The 15,700-nt window shown below is 37.5% G+C and overlaps 1 protein-coding gene across 5 annotated transcripts in view; it reads right to left on the reverse strand.

The window, feature by feature from the left end:
* LOC142326694 (uncharacterized) overlaps nucleotides 1–15,700 on the reverse strand; it is a 59,042-nt gene that overhangs the window by 12,630 nt on the left and 30,712 nt on the right. The window lies entirely within an intron of this gene.

Below are 15,700 nucleotides of genomic sequence, written 5' to 3' on the forward strand. Positions count from 1 at the left end.
CCAATCGCCACAAGGACTATCCCCTTGCACCCGAACGCTCGATTCCAATGACGACATGGTATCTCCCTATTTGAAAGACGTAAGAGATGTCCCGTCAAAAACTTAATGACCACATTGTACGACAAAGAACGTTACGTATTACACTATAGGAACCTAAGTTGCACACCCGACTTGGTTTGAAAGTGAAAAATGTTCAGTTCTGGAATTCTCCCAATCGTTTTGGCTTAAACCGAACATCGATTTCAATACTGAAAAGCGTGCACAAGCACGAAACAGTTTTGCAAAAGACTTTATTAAGTTGTTTTAACAACGTGGTATACGGTAAGTCCTTGGAAAACGTAGAAAACTAGTTACAAACGAACATAAACTGGATAAGGTGATTGCAAAACCGAGAGTTAAGGCTTGGTACGTCTATAACTTAGGTTGTTGGGGTAAGTTGAATAAAACGGAAATATTTCTTAATCGTCCGATCTACATCAGATTGGCCGTATTAGACATTAGAAAATGATTATGTACGAATTCCATTATGATTACATGGTTACATGGAACATATCTAATGACCGATACGGATAGTTTGATGTATCATATCATGACCGATAACGTTTACGACGATATTTTTCACGATATTGATCGGTTCGATACTTCGGATTACCCTCGCGACCAAAATGTTTTTAATACCAAATTCATACGAAATGAATAAAAAAGCTATTCGCGAATTTGTCGGTCTTCGTGTCAAGATGTATAGCATTCTCGACTTTAATAAGAAAGAGAAAAATGCAGCAAAGGGTATTCCTAGAGCATCCATTGCTTAAGATCTGACGATCTTTACAAAAAAAGCCCTTTTAATGATACCGTTACGTTTACAAGTGCGTACGGAATAAGAAGCACTTTCCAGAATATCTATTCCATTAATCAGTCTAAGAAATCGCTTTCACCGTAAGACGACAAACGTTACATATTAGAAAACAAAATCGACACTATTCTTAACGGTCATGGTATAAAAAAAAAACTACTCGCCAATGACTATACTCCCCTAAAGAGACCGAGAACTGTAAACGGTCCTCATAGCCCACGGCCATGACTATTGTTAATTTGCTTTTATCATGCGGTTATATATATTACCTTTCTTTAATTGTAAGTGAAAAAAATTATATAGAATAATATAAAATAATTTTAAAAAAACACTAACATACCATAAAATATTATTAAACAAATATTGTAATTACTTACATCAGTTACTCTAATGCGATGTTAGCCCAACGCATCTCGACGGCATATGGCGCTAACTCTTCTATACCTCGCTAATTTACGAACAGTCTTCGCAGTATCGATTACTGCAAACTATCAATTCGACAGATACCGATTCTGTTAAACAGATCGGACATTTCTCGGTTGATGAGTTGCCCTCATCGGTCTCACCAGACTGGCTTGGATTAGCGTTTGTCTGTTAGAATTCTATTTAGAGTTCTACAACGTGGTCGTTACGGTAATTGTATCGGACTACCATACTCGTCGGTGACCACGTTAGTCAGCACACTCGAACACGTCGCCGACGACTTGCTGACCACAACGGTCACGATGTGATCTTCTATCACTGGTACCATCCTCCCAATCATCATCATTATCATCATCTATAATCATCATGTCATCGTCTGGCAATAATGATGATGGGGGAGGAGTGAATGATTATCATCATTGTGACCATTATCGTTGTCACCGTTGTCAGGGTTGAAACCCGTTGTGGACCCATCAGATTTTGCATTTTCTTGATGGTGGTTGGATGGCGATGGTAGTGGTGGTGGCGCATCTTGGTTGAGCCGTATAAGTCTCATTGCTCGACGTCTCGCTCTCAATATCGCGAACATCAGATCATTTGCAGCATGTTCCACTTCATTACGGTCATATATGTTTCATAGTATGCAATCTTTAACCTCCGATAAGTCTCTAAATGCTGTCTAATTCGCCTATTACATGTTTCTCAGTATAAGCCATTGAGAACACTCGCTCAATACGTAATGTCATGTGAAATGTTGAGGACATATGATACATATAACACAATATTAAGTTAACTGCAATGTTATCAATTTAGTTTATGTACTGTTTTTAATTGCAGTGTGGGTGATAACTATGCGCAGTTTTGTTAAAACTTGTTATAACAACTACGCGGTTTTGTTACCAATTACTTTAGTTTATACAGTTTTAATTGCAATTATGATAAAATTTACTTGTATAACCACAATTATATAATTCTCTCTCGGTAATTATTATCACCGAGAGAGTAAAAGAGAGAGAGAGAGAGAGAGAGAGAGAGAGAGAGAGAGAGAGAGAGAGAGAGAGAGAGAGATACTGCATATGATAATAGAAATAATTGTAATTATTATCACTGAGAGAGAGACTTATTGCATATAACAAAGAAATAATTATTAAAATATTAAATATTTTTATAAACTGTAGTATCACTTATACCCCTTATACATATTAATACACATATTAAAATAAATTAAATTTTACATCTTATAAAGTAATTATGTACTTAAAATCACACGAACCTTTTCTTTTTCCATTTGTTGTATGTCCACCGCTTAACCCTACTTCAATTTACCCTTATATTTCATGAAAATATAGTCCTTATGAGCGACGGGCCCCTCCAATCGCATTATCCTGCTATAAATGTCTTTTCGTACGAAAAGACATTGTACCATGTTGATCATCACCAACATGAACATGAAATATTTTTGTACCATGAAATAACAATTGTAAAAAAGAATTTAGAAACGCTTGGTACACAACCCGAACCCTGTGTAACTACCGAACCAATACTCTACGGTGACACAGTATGCGATGTCTTCACGTACCTGCGATGTTGTATATAGAAAAAATAATACAATAAAATAATATGAATATACAAATCAAAAAATTTGTATCTTCCTTTATCACTATTTGAAACACACTAACACAAAATAATAAACCATTTTGAAAAAAATGAATATGTACCTGTGACGTTCTATATAGATGGACAAGAAGTCGCTTCTCATCACATGGTGGTGATAATATTGCATTTTTCAATACCACCAACCATGATAGGTAAGCAAATGATGGCGATGAAGGCATTTTGAAATCTGAATAGTTTTCAGTACGCTAATGAACTTATAATTGCCTTTCGTTATGCAAATTGTAACACAACTTATCAACGGAAAAAAAACTTGTATTCAATAAGATAAAAATAATTGGTTTTTAAAATAAAACAATATATCATTTGCAGATTGATTACGATAATGACATTTTGTAACATAAAAAAGGGATGATTTAATCGCGGTTAAAATCAAGTCGACCCGTTATACATTTATTTTTTATATATGTACTACATAATTATTTAAGAGATAAAAAATATTCGCAACTTTAATTTTCCTTCATTCTTGCGGTAACAATCAATCATAATGAATCATACTTTTTATGATAAGAGAGTTTACGTTTTATAGGGTTACTAGAAACTGTAACAAAGATATAAACACCGATATGGCCTCACGTGAATAATCCATTGCAATTACCACTGATCCTAGCTATGTACAGGTTCAGGTACGAGGGTACTTGTGATTTCGTCAGATGTGACATTGCAGTATACGCTTGTGCATGTGGGAAGAAACGGACCAAACGTATGTGGAAAATTTACGATGAATGCCATCTTGCCCGTTTTTCGGTAAACCATGTCAATTTTAAAACGATCCTTTTCAGGACCACTCTAAACCTCCCGAAACGAACACATTAAATCGTTACCGATGTACAGATGTGTACATCGAGTAATGATTTGTCATTGTTATCGATACGGCCAGTGTCAAGGCCGGGATTTAAGAGTGGTGAGGCGGGTAAAATAAAGAAATAGAACCGTTTTCTTCTTATTCCTATCCAAACAAGACGAAAACAATAAAGATTATAATCACACACACTAAATACAGTCACTACAAAAATGAACGTAAAGGCGTCAATAGCTAGAGCTCCATCGTCAGGCGCATCGAAACTACCCCATAAGACGCGTTGAACTTAAATGTATTTCAGACCTTATCAAGCTGACCTTGTCGAGATGTTACCGTATGCTAAATCGAACAAAGGTTATCATTACATACTGACGATGATAAATTGTTTTTCTAAACTGGCGATCGGTGTAGCGGTGAAAAACAAAACCGGTAAGGAAATTGCTAAGGTTGTTTAAACCTACATTGGATAAACATCCAATACATTTTTAAACCGATTCGAGCAAGAAGTTTTACAATCCTTCGATGAAAAACTATTAGTTTCATACAATACAAACCACTATTCTTCACATTCGGATAAAAAAGCATTGATCATCGAACGCTTTAACCGAACTCTGAAAACAATGATGTGGATAAAATTTACCGAACAGGGTACGTTCAAGTGGTTAGATTTACTTCCGAAATTGATCGTTAAATATGACGGAACTCGACGTTGCACTATCGGTATGAAACCTAGATGTAAAAAAGAGAAACGAATCTACAGTTTTAAGACGACTCAACACGGTACTACATCGAAAGCCTACGTTACCGAAATTAAAGTAGGACATCGAGTACGTATAAGCAAATTTAAATAACCTTTCGCCAAACTATACTTACCGAATCGGACAAACGAAATATTTACCATTCATAAAGTAAACATCGATACTATCGTCCCTGTACCTATACGTTCCTAGGTTTTCAGTCAAGTGTTGAGTGGTAGATTTTACAGTGAAGAGCTGGCTTAAACTAGCGTTAAACATAACGTGTATTTAGTCGAAAAAGTCTAACGAAGAAAAGGCGATTGAACTGTTTGTAAAGTGGCAAGGATTCGATAAACGACAAAACAGTTGGATAAATAAGGCGGATTTTGTTCGCTGAACGTGTCAATCGTAAACATGAGGTTGGAACGTCAAGTCAGTAATCTTACGCTACAAAATTTCGACGAATATACAGGCGACGGTGGATGTGACAACAGAAAAAGCAACACAGGTCTTTTTTACCGAACACGATCAGATGTATTATTTGCGAACCGTCTAATTGCAGGAAAACACATTCTATTCAACTTCTTGTTTTCACCCGATGGCTTAGGTTCAAAAATATTTACGTTTTCAAAATAGCTGTATCAACCGATATATGAATTTTTAGAACGTGTCATGACCGGTATACCGGAGATCGGCTATTTTGCCTAATCTGAAAACGACCATGTAATGACTCCTGACGAGGCTGAACCGAATTCTATTCTATAACAACGCCTTAACCTGCGAAAAGTAAAATAACATTCGCTAGTACTTTCCGATGGGACGTCAAAACATCGATAGTTTTTATCTCACATAGACATATTCCAACACTGGGAAGCACCTCGTACGGGACACGCAAACCTTCTCGTATTCAAACATTCCAAGCCCGTAGGGGAAGACACCCGCCTAGTGACGTTCCGGTCGCCACACCACCCTCCCCATTCCTAGCCCTGTTGGGCTTTAACTGGAGTCGTCTATCGCCTTCTGACTTTTTACATGTCATAGTAACAAGCCTGGCCTCATTGTGGTGCCACCGATGTAAATGCCTCGGGAGACATTTGCTTCAGTGATTTATTAACTCACCTTTTGCCTTCGCTGTAGGCCTCGTCCGGACATCTAGATTGTCCTACATCGTATCCCTCTGAACTAGCTAACCGAGTTGGCGGAAGCACAAACCCCGCGCCTAGTTCTACTTATTATGAGCCGATTTCGTAAATGTCGTAAATCGAGACAAATTAAACACAACATACCACAAAGATGTTGATCGGAACAACGAAATTTAGTCCTAGTTTCCCTTATTGAACTCAACTTTAGTTCAAACCTCAGACTTAGGTTAAATTAAATTATGGACTCCGGTCTGGTCCACTAGGGAGAGGCGGACAGACCTACTCCCACTCGGCTCCATCGCAATCTCGCGTGACATTCATCTCATTAATCATCGTCGAGATGTTGCTACACCTCACGGCTGCATGATATCCCCATGCCAACCGGCAGTGCAGTCACCGTTCCGCCAACAGCGATTGCAATTATACCTGTTGGCTTACTAACCGCGGATCGCTGCCAAAGCGCCTACCTTCGGCCAATCAAACTGACCAGGCGGACCCTAGCCAGCCAGGTTTTTACTCTACTAGATCCCCTCGGCGGTCCTGCGCAGGGCAAGAAACCGGAGGAAGCCAGCAACAATTACCCAGTCTCTGCGAGACCTCCAGTTGACTCGCAGATCAAAGGAGCTTACTTTCTCAAGTTCCCTAACAACTCTGGTACGTTCAGCTTTCTCATAATCAAACAGGAAATCTCAAATTACGTCATATACATCAAGCTCACGTAAACACAGAGATGAAATTCGATCGGTTTAAAAGAATGTGCGGTGTAGCCTGGAAAAACAGTTTCGTGGTCGTGGATAAGGAGAGCGACATCGACTATAGATGGTATCGAGTAAGTAGGCTTCGATATCTTTGTAATAGAGATCAGTTGATTTATAGCGGTGATGGCGACGATGCACACCTACGAGGACGGAATACCGTACGTGAACGCGATACACTAAACAAAAACTGTAAAACAACTTGTTCCAAATACTTTGGCGATCGCGAAAAATTTTGCGGCAATTACGTTTTTCGTAAAGTCAACTACTGCGAAAACAAAAACCGTCGATGTTGGCGACACGTAAAACGAATGACCTCGGCTACCCGGTAGTGGTTCTGTTGACGATCACAAGCGAAGGAAAGATCTTCAACAAACGGTTATGGATATAAAATTTCTAGAAGAATGTGATAAGTACGAGCTGCCCATCGAACTAATGATTTACGATAAGCACATGTTCAACACGACGGTACGACACGGATGAAATTTTATTTCGATATTTAGCCCTCGCCGCACACGTATAAAAAACCATTGTTGGAAATTCGAAACCGACACGCGTCCATGGATTATACAAAACGTTTACATGCACATGTTGAATACCGAAGTCCGTTGGAAGAAGCGAGATTTTGTAGTTAGAACAGAACGTATTCCGATAAGATCGCCTAAAACGTTATACCGCTTAGCGTTATCGTACAGACGAAAATGTTTTGTGGACACCGCCAACGGAGTGCAATTTACCGATGATGTGCCGGAAACTTTACCGATCAGACGTGGACGATTACCGTTCCACACTGTGAACGGAGCTCAGGTCCTCTTTTCTCACTAGTTTCTGGACAAGGCACAACCTACTTTGCGTAAGCACGCCGAAGTATTCCGACTGAATTACAACGACCGAATGACCTGTTTGAAATCGAAAACGAAGATTTACTGCGAAAGTGGTGCGAGTATTCCGGCGCGAAATCTGACGAATTTTGGTTGTTGAACAGCTATCTGTTGCACTTACAATCACAAGGTGAACGTCAACCGATCAGACGACATTCAGAACGGTACTTGACAAAGGTACCGCAACGCGACCACTCGACACTCGTAGATATTCCGTTATGGGTAAGCAATGTAAAAAGATCTATGGTGTTTAAAGACACGAGCACAAAACTGTCCATACTGTCGATTAATCAGTGTGACGCAATATTACCGCGAATGTGCGATACCAACCGACGACCGGCTAGGATGAATATTTCGTTAATAGACGTGATTCGGTTCTTATGGAGAAACAAAAAACACGCAGTGTTCTTCAGGTCGGTTGAATTAAGATGGTGACAGCGCGAACGATTTTCGGTCACTCGTAACTACGATGTCGAATCAGTATGAGGTCGATCAATCGTCGTCTGCAGCGGCGTTGGTAACGGAAATCGATAAAATACGAGATTCGATTAAAAGAAAACGTCGTGCTATTACGCAACGAATAACGGAAACGGATGAAGTTATGGAAAAACATTTTAAGCCAATTGTCAAACCGCTAAGCGAACTGAATAAAACGTTTAAACAAAAATACGATGATGATGATGATGATATTAAAAAAGAAAAGGAAGAAACGAAGAAGGTGACGGATATAAAAGAAGAGGTACAGGATAGCGTCGATTCATGGAATTATTTTTAATTTTTTTTCCTATTTACAAGAAAAAAATAATAATTGGCTTGACCGAATGTGAGTGGTAAATAAGCAGGTCGAAACATGTTTGTGCGGATTATGCGCTTTTAAAAGAAATATTTATTTATCACATCGATTCTTGGAATACCGGATGTGCTTGCTGATAAGCAAATTCAAACTTGTTTGTTACCGACCAGATGTAAGTGGGTATAAATAGTCATCAGCAACCGTTTTAACGTCATTCTAACGCTCACTCTTGCATAAGCAACATCATCATGACTGACGATAATACAAAATATGTTGTTCATCAGTTGAATAAGAGACTAGTAACAACAATGAAACGAAAACCATCGGCGACCTTACGGTTCGTAAACCGACCGATTGTGTGGTTCAGGAAAATTGCCACACGTTATGGGAAGAGCATAGTCTGCCGCTTACGAGATAGCGAAGAGGAACCGGCTTTCAATGTATTTTTACCAAAAAGGTTCGCTGCTACACTTCATGAAGAGTTCGACACAATGGTAAACATGAAGCTGAAGCTTATTTTTAGAGGACACGTTGAAAAAGCTTTTGGTGTGGTATTTGAATAATGACAATGATTGACTGGTAACTATTTAAACTGTCCTTTTCAAGACAACACGTTACACAAACAACACAAAATTATACACAAAACAAAAACACTTTACACCCCCATACAATGTAACTATTGTTTTAAAACGATATTTATTTACATTTAATGAATGCAGTGGTTCCAAGGCCCGTGACACGATATGATATTGGCTTTATCCACTATCGATTGTGTTACAAATGGTGTGGAGAGAGTTTAACAACATTTAAATCGGGTTTAGTTTTAGAACATTAGGTACACTGTCTTTAGTCCGGTAGTTGTTTCGTATTTAAAATTTCTCGCAGGTGTCAGTCGTCTGGTTGCTGTCGATAATAAATTTATTTATGCTTCAGCATTCGACGTGAACGGTTGAATACTAGAACTTTGAAAAATGAATATTTCATTAACAATGTGAGTACTACTTTTGTGTTACATTATATTTGTTATAACTTTTATAATTACTGTAGTCTCCATTCGTTGTTCTACGAAACGTATAGGCAAAGATTTCGGTGTAAAATACCGCAACAAGGTCTGTACCGGTAATGAGTCATTCGAAAGATTTAAGTTCTCAAAGATTTACTTTCAGACCGGTTTATGTCGTTCTACATCGCTGTGATATAGGTTCGAGTTGTCATCAGAGTCCTGAATTCGCATTTCCACCAGATGGCATCGAAGAGGTGACGTTAGAAATTAACATCACACAACAGTTTATTAATAACAGTTCGAAAATGTGTCATAGAAAATTTGTAGCTTCAAATAATAGAAAATGTACTTGTCAGAATATCAACATACCTATCAAATTAATTTTTAATTCACCGCGTTGTGGAGGGGAGGCTGGTTGTGACGTTCTGAATGGTTGACAGCAGGGCGTGGTAGTTGTGGTGGTGGGAGCTTATAATTATAGTGTAATCGAGTGAAGTAGTTTATTCTTTGAGAAACGTTCGAGGTGTAAAAATTACAAATCAGTTTAGTGAAGAGGACGTAGGCGTACGCGTCGGTGATGAATGTCCGACGCCTATGTGTTTTAAATTAAAACACAGTTACATATATATTGTCTATTTATCTGAATACGATTTGGCTAAAAACGGTGATAACCTGATCGTGAAGTTGGTTTTCAATGATGATGATTTCGGATATGGACGAAAATATTATTGCAAATTTGAATGCGGTAAAAAAGCTATCGCTCTTATTGAGAGTAAAGAGGTACTATTTACCGGGTTCGATGGTAACGTAAAGGCGTTCAAATTAAATAAATCGTCGAATATGAAGTTGGACGTGTCAACATTAAAAGATCTCAATACGTCTCATCGAAAAAATAACGTACTCGCCGTAAACGTGTTGCAAATGAAAAAAGAAAAGTAACATCTCATGTAGCGTCAGACGGAGGACTTTTCTTCAAGACATGCGATAAGGCAGATTGTTACACCAACAGTGATGATACCCAATCGCTGTTGGTCGCGTACGACACAAACGAAAATTCAGAAACTACGTTAAAACGAATCGATTATATGAGAGGACGTCATATAGCTTCTCTTTATTTTGTTTTATATAAGAATACGAAACGCAAAGAAGACGAAGAAAACCGTCGTTCATCTATTCGAATTTTTTAATTTGTACTATGTTTAAAATAAGTCCTTTTAAGAACTACAACACATTACACAAACAACACAAAAAGCCACAAACACACAAAACACACTTTAAACCTATTTTTAATACTTTAAAACTATTATTGAAAACAATAGTAAATAAATTACTGTATGGGGATACAGTAATTTATTTACTATTGTTTTCAATAATAGTTTTTACAATTACTATATCTAGTGGTTCCAAGGCCCGTGGCATGATTTGATATTGATTCCAACCACTATCACATTATGTTAAAAATGGCGAGGAAAGTGTCTAAATAATATTTTACACACTATGTACGTGAAAACTTTCATGATACTTCTTTACAAGACCATGATGTGATAAGTAACAAACGCAGATGATGGATACTGATAAACTTGCATGAATTTCGCATACATAAATGAAAGTTAACGATTTTTTCCGGATAGATGTGTTTTCTTGTGCAAGTTTAGCATTATCCATCATCTGCGTTTGTTGTTTATCACATCGCGGTCTTGTAAAGAAGTATCATGAAGATGGTTTTTGAAATTAGACAAACGAGTGTTTTATAGGCCTACTGGGGAGAGATATAACTCGTTAAAAAAAATCTCAACGCGCCGCAGTTGCTACCTCCTGGGTGGTGTGGAAATGAATTATTTTTTTATTTGTCCTATTTGTCTTCTATTTTTATACACAGAATATGAGTCTCTTTATTTTTGTTAGGAGTAATTTTTATAGTACACAACTTAATTTTTAGCTTATATTTTAAATCATTTGCTGTTGTACGAGTTTTTTGTAGGCCTACTGGAAAGAGATTTCACACTAAAAAAATCTCAACGCGCTGCGGTTGCTACCTGTTGGGTGGTGTAGAAATGCAACAACACTCTAAACCCCCATACAATAATGTAAGACTATTTTTTTAGAAATAAAACTTAGTCGAACGGCATTATTGGATGAAGGTTCCAAGGCCTGCGGTGTAATCCGTCGTTAGATTCACCATCTGTTGTCAAATTACACCGCAAATGGCGAGGAGTGTTTAACACAAAGGCATTTATTTGGGTGTGGTAATTTTAGATAATGGTCTTTTTTCTTTTACAGATTGGATGAGGGTGCGCGTGCGCAACGGACTCGCTAGTGCGCATGCGCCGATTCGAATTCCAGCGTCGCGATTGGTCGGACAGAACGTAGCACTTTCGGTCGATTCTTCAGTCGAGCGCCGCATCTCGCAGGGTAAACATCCTGCGGCGCTCCGGTGACGCACGCACGCACAAACGCCGCCACCGGGTGCACGATGTACCAGAACCTCACGCGCGCGGTGACGCCCCCCAGTGCAATCGCCACGACGACCAGGAATATCCTCGAGGTACGTCTAAATTTTTATTCATAAACATCCATACACACACACACACACACACACACACACATACACACACACCGACTATTGTAACGTTAAAACATGACGACAGCGACTGCGGCGCCGGTTACAGGTACTAACAACATTAAAAATCAGTGACTTATATAGAACAAATTTTACTCCATCTAACGGTCATCCGCTGTGGCCGAACGGTCTAAGGCGTCAGTCAACAACAACTCACAACCAACCGTCGTCGGTTCGAAATCTAGCCGATCCACATTTTTTCAATTTAAATATTATTTATTTATTCAATTATACCGCTCAACAACTACAGCAGCAGCAGCTGCTCAACAATACTACTAACCTTTGAAATATTACTTAAATTTTTCATATTTAATACAAAAAATATAATCACGTTGGCAACACTGGGACTATAGGCGTCACTACGTCACAAATCCAAGATGGCTGACAGCCGCCATCTTGAAAATGACGCTCATACTCTTATTTCCGTACTACTCATAAGTGTGCCTGAAAGACGTGATACGGAAATCTGACTTGCTAGTTTTCTTCTCTAACGCTTCTCTGACTTCCCGCTCGGTGGTATCCATCTCTATATCTTTAATGTGCACCACCGCTCGCCTATCTCCTCGTTGCGTAAGTCCACCTGCACGTCAGCCGCCTTATCGCGGAGCGCAGTGGTGAAACGCTCAGCCTTCTCATGGTCCTTTATCCTGATTTGTAGTTCGTTATTAGGCTCCTTTCGTCAGCACCTCCCCGGCTTCGTCAGTGGTAACAGAAGATTTCATGGTCTTCACCAGATCTACATAGGGCTTCCCACACGAACTGACATCTGCAATTTGGCTGTCTTCTACAGACTGGGTTGATCGCCTAACAAACGCCGATCTCGATCGCGACCGATCTGCTCTATCAGTAGGGGCCGGTGCAGCGATCGCTACCGGCGCCTCACTTTTCCTAAAAAGGTATATTAATACCTTCCTGATGGGTATGCAAACAGTACCGCTAGGCAGTATGAACACCGGGGGATGCCGTCTTAGCCAAGACTCGTCTTATCGATCTGAAAATTATTGAGATGGATTCTCTACCACCACCAGACGAATTATAGGAAATAGTAATATTTACTCCCCTGAGATGTCTCCACTTCCTTGCCCATGAGAGACAATGCTTCACATATGATGACCACAGGCTTAAATCTCGATTCCTGAGTCCTGTTATCATCACTTCTTCTGGCACAAGCTATATCCAAAAAAATACAAGTGTTGCTGCTTTCTTCAGCTAGGAGAAGGTCTGAAAGGTTTGACTTTATTCATAGGTCATGGTGACTTCCTTATTCAAAGGTCTGGTAACCTACCTTCACCAGTCTGACTTTATTCATTATTGCTGATGGCCACTTTCATGGCAATTGATCCAATAACTCGGTATCATTCAAATCATCTGCCAGAACATCTTCTAATCCATGTTCTTGAATAGGCTCGGTCTGAACCACCTGTGTGATGATCATCAGCGGCAGTGAGTACTCAGTCAAGGTTTTTCAAAACAACAATTTTATTTTTAGGTTAGAATTTACTATTTTTTTATTGTATCAAAGATGCCAAAAAAATGTTTTTGCAACATTAATGATTTTTATTTAAGTAACCAAATTACGAAAAAATATGTATATACTACGTACAAAGTTGTGACTGTGAATGCCAAATGGTGTCAGAGGTGATAACAGATTCTGATTAGCAAACAGCCATTTTATGATTAAATTTAATTCAGTTACCAGAGATATGATAGCAAAATGGCAAGGTGTGTATGTTTTAACTTTCTGATAACAACAAAACTGTAAATCTGACCTTGATAGAAACAAAAATGACTTTAATGAAAAACTTGCAGCTACTAGAATAACAAAGTCCTTCTCTACAAAACATTTTCTTGCCTGATTGAACTTCTATTTCATATACTACTTTGTTGAAAAAGTGGCTGTAGGACTATATAGATGTTCTTTTCAATTTTTCTAATTTTCAGAAACTGTATAAACTGCAAAAGGTTTTGGACTATTCTTCAAGCCCTGTATTAAAAAAAATCTTCATGATACTCCAAGACAGACTGCTGATCAACTTCACCAAATCAAAGGTGTTAGCACAGTGCTGTTAACTATTTGTGACACCAAAGAAATCACGATGCAATGATGAATCTGTAGTTTTACAGAGGGGCTAGCTAGAATTTCAAGAGTATCTTGATATTTAGTCACACATATGGATCAAATTCTATGTCCTGACAAACCTTCTGAGTTGCTGCTTTCAGTTAATGATAACACTGGGGATTCAGATCAAGGTGAGGTAGTCCACATAAATGAAGATGTAAATTTATAGAGAGGAGCAGAGTACTGATCATTTTTTGTTTCCGGATAACCATTACAACAGCATGAACTCATTTCATTAATTTAAAAAGAATACTAATTTTTAAAATTATTTACTGACAATGGAGTATGCATTTTGAAATCGACAAATCAACAAGATATCAGCTTCAAAATTGGAGCCAACATGGCTTCTGTGGTTTTTCATCACATAAAGAGATGATGGAATGCACCTCTTTATGTGTGCTGGAATCCATACTCATATTGTGCTGGAATGGAAGGAATAAAATGATGATTCATTATTTACAAAATTTTTTTAAACTTTAAAAACAATTATTTGTCTTTTAAAATAAAATTGGAGAGAGCTGAAACTTTGACCACAACTGTTAAAGCTCTAAATGTACAAATCAATTTTTTTTTTAGATATTGAAGTCTAAGTAAATTCTTTCTCTTTAAAAGAAAATTTAGACTTTTTTATTATTTGCCTGATAAAACTTTTAGCATTTTATATACTGAGAGTGTATAACAAATTTAAAAACAATTATTCCAACTATTTTACTTGTTAAATTGCTACCAGTACTTACAATCAACTTTGTATTACCTTAACCTGAAAAAGTTATGAAATGAAGTTATTGAAAAATAAGAAATCTATTATAAATGAAATAACTGCATCTGCGATAGAACCTGCCGTCAATGAATGTAATTAAAAGATGCTATATGAAATTATGTTAAATATTAATTCCAAAAATCAAAATAAGAAAACAATTAAATACATTAAAATTAATAACTCAATGATTTTATTTTTACATCTTCTAATCAGGTTAGGAATACAATTACAAATTGCAAGTGTGAAAAATAAGGTTACAGCTATGTCAAGAGGGAATTATTTATTGTCAGTGTTGATTGTTACCAACATAGCCACCAATGTGTTCTACTGTTAATATTGTTAGCAGTCAATGCTTTATTCAGTATGGGAGCAAACTTTCCTTGATTTGTTTAAGTAACACGTTTTTTTTAAAGAATGATTACCCAAAATCTGACCAAATGTCCAGTTTGTTCTGTAATACCTGATACATGCTTTCTAAACACAAATGTGAACATTCAGCAAAAATTCATAGTTTTTTATAAAATATGAATAGACAGAATGTCTTGATTGGTGCTGTGAATTCTTGAAAGGAAAATCTAATGTTCATGATGAAAGAAGTGTTAAGCCAAGTTTGATCTCCAAAGATCAACGTCACTAATTAAGACAGCAAGTGTACAACTTAGTGTTTGATTCGATTCAGTGAATGAATTGATTTTCCAATTGTCTTAAGATTAACAATTTTATTAAGCTGTTAAGCTTAAAAAAACTGTATTGGGTCCCAAAATGTTAACCTATTCAAGAAAAAATGGGTGGACCTCACACTCATGTTTCTCATATATTATGCAAAGGAAGGAAATGAGTTTCTGAACTCTTCTGTAACTGAGAATGAAACCTGGATTTATCATCATACTTCTGAATCAAATTAATTATTGTAATGATGATATATAAAATTCCCCCAAAATTAAAAACATTACTTTCAACAAAAAAAAATGATGGCAGTTTTTTGGGAAACAACAAGGGTTCTCTAGGTTGACTTCAAGGTTAACACATTTACTGTTAATGTATACTGTGAGACATTAGAGAATTTAAATGTCTTTGATAGGCTGTTCAAAAGAAAAGGAGGAAATTTCTAACATATAGCGTCTGCCTGCCCCACAAA

The sequence above is a fragment of the Lycorma delicatula genome, chromosome 1, assembly GCF_047948215.1.
Source record: "Lycorma delicatula isolate Av1 chromosome 1, ASM4794821v1, whole genome shotgun sequence".
NCBI classification, from domain to species: Eukaryota; Metazoa; Arthropoda; class Insecta; order Hemiptera; family Fulgoridae; genus Lycorma; species Lycorma delicatula.